At 46.9% G+C, this 7893-nt stretch overlaps 1 non-coding gene across 1 annotated transcript; it reads right to left on the minus strand.

The window, feature by feature from the left end:
* Positions 1-2450: 2450 nt before the first annotated feature.
* Positions 2451-2522, minus strand: trnaa-cgc (transfer RNA alanine (anticodon CGC)). The gene has a single exon. It is a non-coding gene; the product is annotated as a tRNA-Ala (tRNA).
* Between the last annotated feature and the right edge of the window lie 5371 nt (positions 2523-7893).

The raw sequence follows: 7893 nt of genomic DNA on the forward strand, positions 1-7893 counted from the left end.
CTCTCCCCTCACTCCCCTTCCGTTCCCAGAGGGACTTTAACCCGCTCTTCTCAACTCGCAGATGGAATATAGAGTCACGGGGTCCTACAACACAGTAACGGACCTTCGGTCCATAATATCCATGCTGACCATCAAGTACCAATCTACTCTAATCTTACTTCCCAGCAATAAGTCTGTTGCCTTCAGTGCTTTGGCGATTCAAGGAATTGTCAAATACCGCGGGAGTACCTGCCTTTAGCACCCACTCAGGGGTGGGTTCCAGATCCCAACCACCCTCTTCGGCAGGAAGTTCTTTCTCTGATGCTCTCTCGTTTTAGACTTATCTGCAATGAGGAAAAGTTTCCAACTCTCAACGCCTCTGATAATGTGTGATAACTCTCCAAGGTCACGTCACCCTCCTCCCCTCCATGGAAAACACAGTCTATCCAGTCTCTGTTCATTACTGAAACCCTCCACCTCAGACAACATCATGGAGAATATCCCTCTGGTCACCGGGAATATCCCTATATTTTATTTGTGGGTGGATCCACCCATTCCCTATATTTCTAGTGAGTATGTGTGAAATAAGTTTCAATCAAACTTGCATTGAATTGCATCAAATTTATGGGCGGTGAATTGTTTTAATAAATGCCAGAGGACGGTTTCGATCGATCGATCTCTGGGTTATACGTGTCAAATACCTGGAGAGCACCTGCCTCCGGCACCCACTCAAGTGGTGCTCCTGCTGAGCACTCTGCTGTTGGTTAAGCATCGTCTCACCTTGTGTGTTGTGAATGTTGCTCATGCCCTTCGGTCAACTTCGTCATTTACTTTGCCGACATCATATCGTTACTATTTCTTTCCGACCTATTTTCCTTCTGTCTCTCTTCCCCTGTCTCTATGTCTTTCTTTCATTGTTCCTTACATCCTACCCAACCTGGTTACTATTCTTGTGCTTTTTGTGTTCCGACCCAGTCGGACACCCGTTCCCGACATTTCAGTAATTAACGTGTTTAACATTTTTGGACTCTCCTTCCACGGTCCTGCTGTCGGCATTCTGTTTATCTTCCTCTGTGTCTCCACAGCCTTCTCTCTCTTTGTCTCCGGGCTATTATTTGGGTCAAACCTTAATATAACGAACAGCGGACAGTGTATGACCTGCAGACGAGGATGACACAAGGAATATTTTATTTTCCCTTTGGGTTATTTGCACCTCACGATGTTTTCACCTACACCTGGATGGGTCATATTATCCAATCCCGAAGTCTCATTGACTTCTCAATCCTATTGAAGTGGTCAAATAAATGTCAGATTCCCGTGTGCGTGTTGAAGAGCCAGCAACTCACTCTGTCTCTTTGTGAAACTGAACTGTTGACTTTTCAAAGAGATCAGGTGCGCATTTTCTTTTATTTTCACGTGTGTAGGTCCGTGCCTCAAATGCAACAATCTCTTTATCGAGATTTAATGGTTTCAATAATTCCCACAGCATCACGACGGCAGCAGACAGTGACTGATGGGGAGCAGCGGGGTGCCGCAGGGTCCAAGGTACTTACCTGGCAGAGGAGTGAAGGGGATCTGCAAGGCTGTTCTCCCCGGCTGATTCCAACCACCCCTTTGTGGTTCTTCCTCGATTACCTTCCCACCCACCCCCCATACTCCATGTTCTGAGGATAATTGACCCAGTCAATCCAGTTTCTCCACATAACTGAAGGGCTCCATTCGAGGCAACACCCTGGTAAATGACCCCGCAGCCATTCATTTGTCTTGTCACGCCCTGTGCTCCACGGGAACATTCTCATGTTTATCCCTGATCTATTCCCAGTGTCCTGTTTGTGTGCATGTGTGAATTCAGATTTCCCTGTTGTCAACAGGAAGACAAATAGCAGAGGATGGTTTCAATCCATCAACCTCTGGATTATGGGCCCAGCTCGCTCCCGCTGCTCCTCACTGCTGCTGGGTAAACGTCGTGTTATTTTCCTTTGTTGTATATGTTGCTCATTCCTTTTGTTCTTTTTATTTGTCCGTTCCCTTGCCGACTTCTATTTCTTTCCTGACTTACTCCCTTCATTCTCTCTTACACATTTATCTCCCACCCACCCCCCGCCCCCGCATGTTTCTTACTTTTTGTCACTTCCGGTTCTTATCTCTGTGCGTTCTTTGCTCCGACCCAGTCAGATACCTGGCTGCCGACATATCAGCAATGAGTGTTACATTATTTATTTAACCCACTTTCTGAAATGCTGTTGTTTGCAGCAACGGGGACGTTCCAAGGCCAATTAAGCGTCTTCCATGCAATCGAATATCGGTAAAACAGACCAGTGACAGTGCTGTATGTAGGCGGGGTGAGACTGAGACATAAAGTGTGTGTGCAATATTGGATGTGGTTTCTTCCTGCCAGTTCTCAGCCGCTTGGGATTTTACAGCGTCTCGTGGATATTCCCATCACTGGTCAAAATTCATGGTCAGCAGCGTGGAGATGCCGGGGATTGAACCCGGGACCTCATACATGCGAAGCATGCGCTCTCCCACTGAGCTACATCCCCGGCACAAGTAAGCAACTTTAGAAGTAAACTCCCGTCTCTCTACCGCTGCCGACAGAACAAAGACATTGAAACACAGAGAATAGGACCTGGCTCAGGCCATTCGACCCTTCGAGTCTAACCTGCTCTTCATTCATGGTTGATCATCCAAGTTCAAGCCTCTGTCCCGTGCTCTCCCCACACCCTGTGATAACCTCGGTGGGCAGAAATTATTTAGGCTGAAAGTGAACGGATATCGACCCTCAAAAAGAAATGGAATTTGCGACATATGCGTATTTATAACCCGGCAAATTGGTGAATTCAAAGGACGTGACCCTCAAAGACTTTTGTATCTGGACATATTTCTTTCCCCTTTCTCGAATATATTCAGGGTTTGGGGGGGGGGGAGACAGCGCGGGTGAGGAGAGGGAAAGTGCTGTCCCGCGACGCACGCATCACTGAACTATATATTTTAAGTCCTCTAAGTCATGTCTCGATTTTTGGAATTAAGGTGTTCCAAATGTAAGGCTTGGTTCGAGTTTTGGATTTAAGGTGGTTTGTGTTAGCTGAAGAAACTTTGGGACTGCGGAGGATGAAGCGAATAATTCCACCAAACAATACGCCGCACGTCAGCCTCAAATAAAAACAACAGGGAATGGCGGAAACCCACAGCAAGTCGGGTAGCTTCGGTGGGGAGAAATGTCCAGTTAACGTTCCAGATCGATGACATGTCATCAGATCAGTTCAGACTAAAAATCGATGATCACATTCTAATGTCGACTGAAATCCAAACATCAGACCCAGCAAGTCCGGAGCTCAAAAGTCAGTCGGATTATTACCAGGGACATCGCTTTATGAATCTCGTACATTCGCCTAAAAAGGAAACAGAACATCCGGGCTCTGGACGTGAGACCCTGCAGGGGGTCTCCCACTTAGCCCAGTGAGGCAGCAGCAGGAAGCGCCGGCCTCCGGACAGCGCAGTGTTACCCAGCTGACAATGACACGTACAGAAATATGCCGGATCACCAGCGTGTCTGCGTGGGCTCTAAGCACAAACTTTCCGGTTAACAGCCGAACGCGCTGACCGATTGCGCCACAGAGACACACCCCGAAGGAAGCTAGAATAAATGGTCTGCTCCCGTCTTGGGAGGCGGGAAGCAGGTATCGCGGAAGGGATCCGACTTTTCGCAACCTGCGTTAATGGTTTGATTCAGAGGGTTAGGGAAAGTAAAATAAAAAATAGTGGAAACCCTTAGCGAGTCGAGCACCATCTGTGCAGAGAGAAACAGAGTAAACGTTTCAGCTCGGAAAGTGAAGGACCTTCAACATAAAACGTGACCTCTATTTCTCTTTTCACTGATGCTGCCTGTTCAGCATTTTCTGTTCTTGTTTCAGATTTACAGCAGCTGCAGTTTGCTTGACTTTCACGGACAATATATCCAGGGTTTCTGATGACACAAAACTGGGTGTCAATGCGGGCGGTGAAGAGGATGCGTAGAGGATTCAGTGGGAGAGCGAACGGCGAAGGGAATGGGTGAAGACACGCGGGTGGGATGTAATGTGGAGCATGGTGACATGCTGCTTAGAAAATGAATTTTATTTGATGGTGAGTGATTGAACAGTTTTGTTGTTCTGAGGAATCCAGGTGTCCTTGGACACAAAACACTGAACATTAACATGCAGGGTCGGTGAGCAAGTGGGAAGGCGAACGGTGTGTTGATATTTATTGCAGAGAGTTTGAGTCCAGGAGCAAGCACGACTCATTGGAATGATATAGGGCCCTGGTGAGACGGCACCTAGAATATACAGACATGCGAATCAGGAGCAGGAGTAAGCCACTCTGCCACTCGGGTATGCTCCGCCATTCAGTAAAGTCACGGTTAATCTGATGGAATACTGAACTCCACATACCCGCCTCTCCCGGCGACCCCTTGCTGATTGACAATGTATCCATGTTAGTCTTCAAAGATATTTACATCTCTGCTTCCACCAGCTTCTGAGATGGGGAGATCCAAAGACTCACGACCTCCTGTATACAGGTCCGGCCCCTAACTGTGACTGAGGGAGTGCAGCAAAATGTTCACCGGGTCCGCCCTGTGAGGTGAGGTTCAGCAGCGTTGGCCGACATTCTCTGGAGCTCAATGAATGAGAGGTTATCCCATTGCTCTTCACACAGTCTGGGTCCACAGGTTCTGTTCCGGAGCAAATGGTCAAGTGTTATATCGAAAAGTAGGTGAAAATAGAATATATTTTATATATATTCTAAATAGAACAGACATGCTGACATAGTGGGCAGACCAGACCGCTTCCGTGGGAAGGGAAATGGAGTTAACTTTTCAGGTCAAATCTCCCCCTGCGTCTTCTATCCCCTTTTCAGTTCTGTCGAGGGTGTTTGATCTGAAACGGTGGCTCTCTTTCTCTTCCCACATATGCAGCCTGACCTGCGCATTATTACCAGAATGCTCTGCTTTGGTTTTAAAGCTCAGGAGCACGCTATTCGGCCCATCTCGTCTATGCCGGCTGCAGATAATCCTCTGACTTTCATCAGTAAACAGGACCACTGTACCCAAGAATATTTCTAAGGACATGTGGTCGGTAGGGGGATTGGCAGTTTGAGATACTCCTCGTGTGTCGGTGAGTGGTAGATCCGTGAGGAAGCGGTTGCTGGGAATGAGAGGAGAATGAAAAGGGACCGGTGTAAATAGGTGATTGAAGTGTGGACCTAGGGTAGAGAAGGGCCTGTTTCTGTGCTTGATTAGTCTATGACCATGGCCCTATTACAGAACAGCTGAGATTGTCGTGACGGAAGAAGAGATTTATGGGGTTATTTCCAGCTTTGGCACATTCCATCTGTGGGAAAGAATTAAAATACTGGGATTATTTTTTCTCTGAAACAGAGTTAGCAGCAGAGAGTTTTAATGGTGGCTTATCAACATTTATACAACAGTTAATTTAAGGATTGAAATTGCACGTTGCAAATACCGCTAAACACGTGAGATGTCTTTGAATGAATATCAAGGAGAAGGAGGGGCTCAGGGTCTGGATGCAGGAAAGCAAACAAGGAGAGTTACGGAATGAGGCCAAATGGGGAGCTAGAGGGAGAAAGCAAAGATAAAGGACAGCCATGGAGATAGAATGGGAGAGGGAGAGTCAGACCGATGGACGGTGCGCAGACAGGTAGGCAGGCAAAGAGAGACAGACAAACAAAGAGAGAAGGCGGGAAAAGGGCAATATAAAGGAGCAGCAGAAGGTAACGAAAGTCCTAAAATATCGGAGCCACTCAGCAGATCAGGCAGCATGTGGAGAAAGCTAAACAGGTTTAAACTTGAGGGCGGCCACTCTGTTGCAGGCCTGGGAAGCAGAGGTAACCAGCTGGTGCCAGGATGAGAGGTGAGTGAGGGAAGGATGTATGAGTCAAACGGAATATATCTGGGATGGGGAGTCCCGGTGTGACTTCGGGATGAGCTGCAATCGGCTGTTTTGAGGGGCGCTGCTAATAGTAATTATCGTTGGTTTATTTTTGTCACATGTTGAAAGAGACAAGTGAAAAAAGCTTTGTTCTGCCTGCCATCCACACAGACAATTTCGAAACATCAGTGCATTTATTTAGTACAAAGGGAAAAACAATAACATCATGCAGAACACAGTGTTGCAGTTACAAAGAAAATGAAGTGCAGGGAGACAATGAGGTGAAAGGGCGACGACGAGGTGGAATGTGAAATCAAGAGTACATCTTTACGGGGAAAAAGGTCCGTTGAATGGTCTTATAACAGTGAAATTGGATTTGTCCTTGAGCCTGGCGGTGCGCGCTTCCCAACCTTTGTATCTGTTGCTAATGGGAAGGGGAAGAAGACAGAATGACCGGGATGGGATGGATATTTGATTATGTTGGCTGCTCTACCAAAGTATAGACAGAGTCCATGGAGGGGAGGTTGTTTTTCGGGATGGACTGAACTGTGTTCATAACTCTCTGCAGATTCTTGCGGTCTTGGGCAGAGCAGATTCCATATGAAGGAGTGATGCATCCGGGTAGGATGCCTCGATGGTATATTCATGAAACATTGTAAGGGTCAACGGGTAACAAAATTCCGACTTTCTCCCGGGTCGGGGATGGAGGGTAGGGGGATGGTAGGTAGATTTCATTACACTGTTTCACACAATTTCTTTCTATGAATTAATGATTCTCATATTCGGAATCAGCGGGTATTTCACCGCGTTCTTCAGCTCCTCTTAGAATTTGCTCTGAGTCACGGCGTAAATACACGTGTTGGCGCAGGAACTGGGAAGATATAACATTATCACTGTGTATTCTGAGATGTAACGGTGATCTATGACAGGATAGTGGTAAATCTTTGAAATTCTCTCGTAGATATAAAACACCACGTGTGCTACCCACAACAACAAGAAGCTGTCGGTTATACTGAAGAGTAAAACGATGGATTTCCTTCTGTTCTCCACATCCGCGCCCTTGTCATTCTCTCCACTGATGCGGCAGCTAAAATCCATCTGACTGTCAGAATATTGAGCAACAACATCAGAAACAACGGGGCACAAGGGGTAAAATGCTGTGAAAAATGTCAAATTCAGTCCATGTGGGGGAAGTATAGAAGATCGTTTATTGACACAATCCCAGGGGACATGATCAATTATGAACGAAGGTTGGACTGTGAGGTCCCAGGGAACACTTCCTAAACAGCTCAGTGCACTTACTGTGCCTGTAACCACAGCCGTCGTTCTCGCCGTTCAATATTTTGTCTTCAGCTTCTCAGAACATATAGCCGCGAATTAATGGAAGGCGAAAGCGACCGTCAGCCAGACGGAGACCGCGGTGCTTGCAAAAATAAGCCATAGACAGATACTGAATATGGGAGTGATGCGGAGGAATGATCGCGGAAAATAAATCAGAATAGTCCACCTCAGCAGGGGATTCGAGATAACGACCAGGAGATCGGCCACTTCCGTTCCCACCAGGTAGCGAGTGATCACAATATCACAAGACAAAGGAGCAGAAATGGGCCATTCGGCCCATAGAGTCTGCTCCGCTACCTCGCCATTAGCGAAACTATTCTCCCGTCTATCCGCAATCCCCAACCTTTTCCCATATCCCTTGATAGCTTGACTAATTAGATACCTATCAATCTCCTTCAGAAACACCCCCAATGATCGGGACTCCACAGCTGTATGTGGCAACGGATTCCATAAATCCACGACCCTCTTGGTAAAGAAATTCCTCCTCATTTCTGTTCTAAATGCGTACCCTCTAATTCTAAGACTGTGCCCTCTCGTCCTGGACTCACTCACCAAGGGAAAAAACTTGGCCACATCTACTCTGTCGAGTCCTTTCATATTCGAAATGGTTCTGGGAGGTACACTCTCATTCTTCTGTACTCCAATG

Source organism: Pristis pectinata, chromosome 29, assembly GCF_009764475.1.
Source record: "Pristis pectinata isolate sPriPec2 chromosome 29, sPriPec2.1.pri, whole genome shotgun sequence".
Taxonomy (NCBI): domain Eukaryota; kingdom Metazoa; phylum Chordata; class Chondrichthyes; order Rhinopristiformes; family Pristidae; genus Pristis; species Pristis pectinata.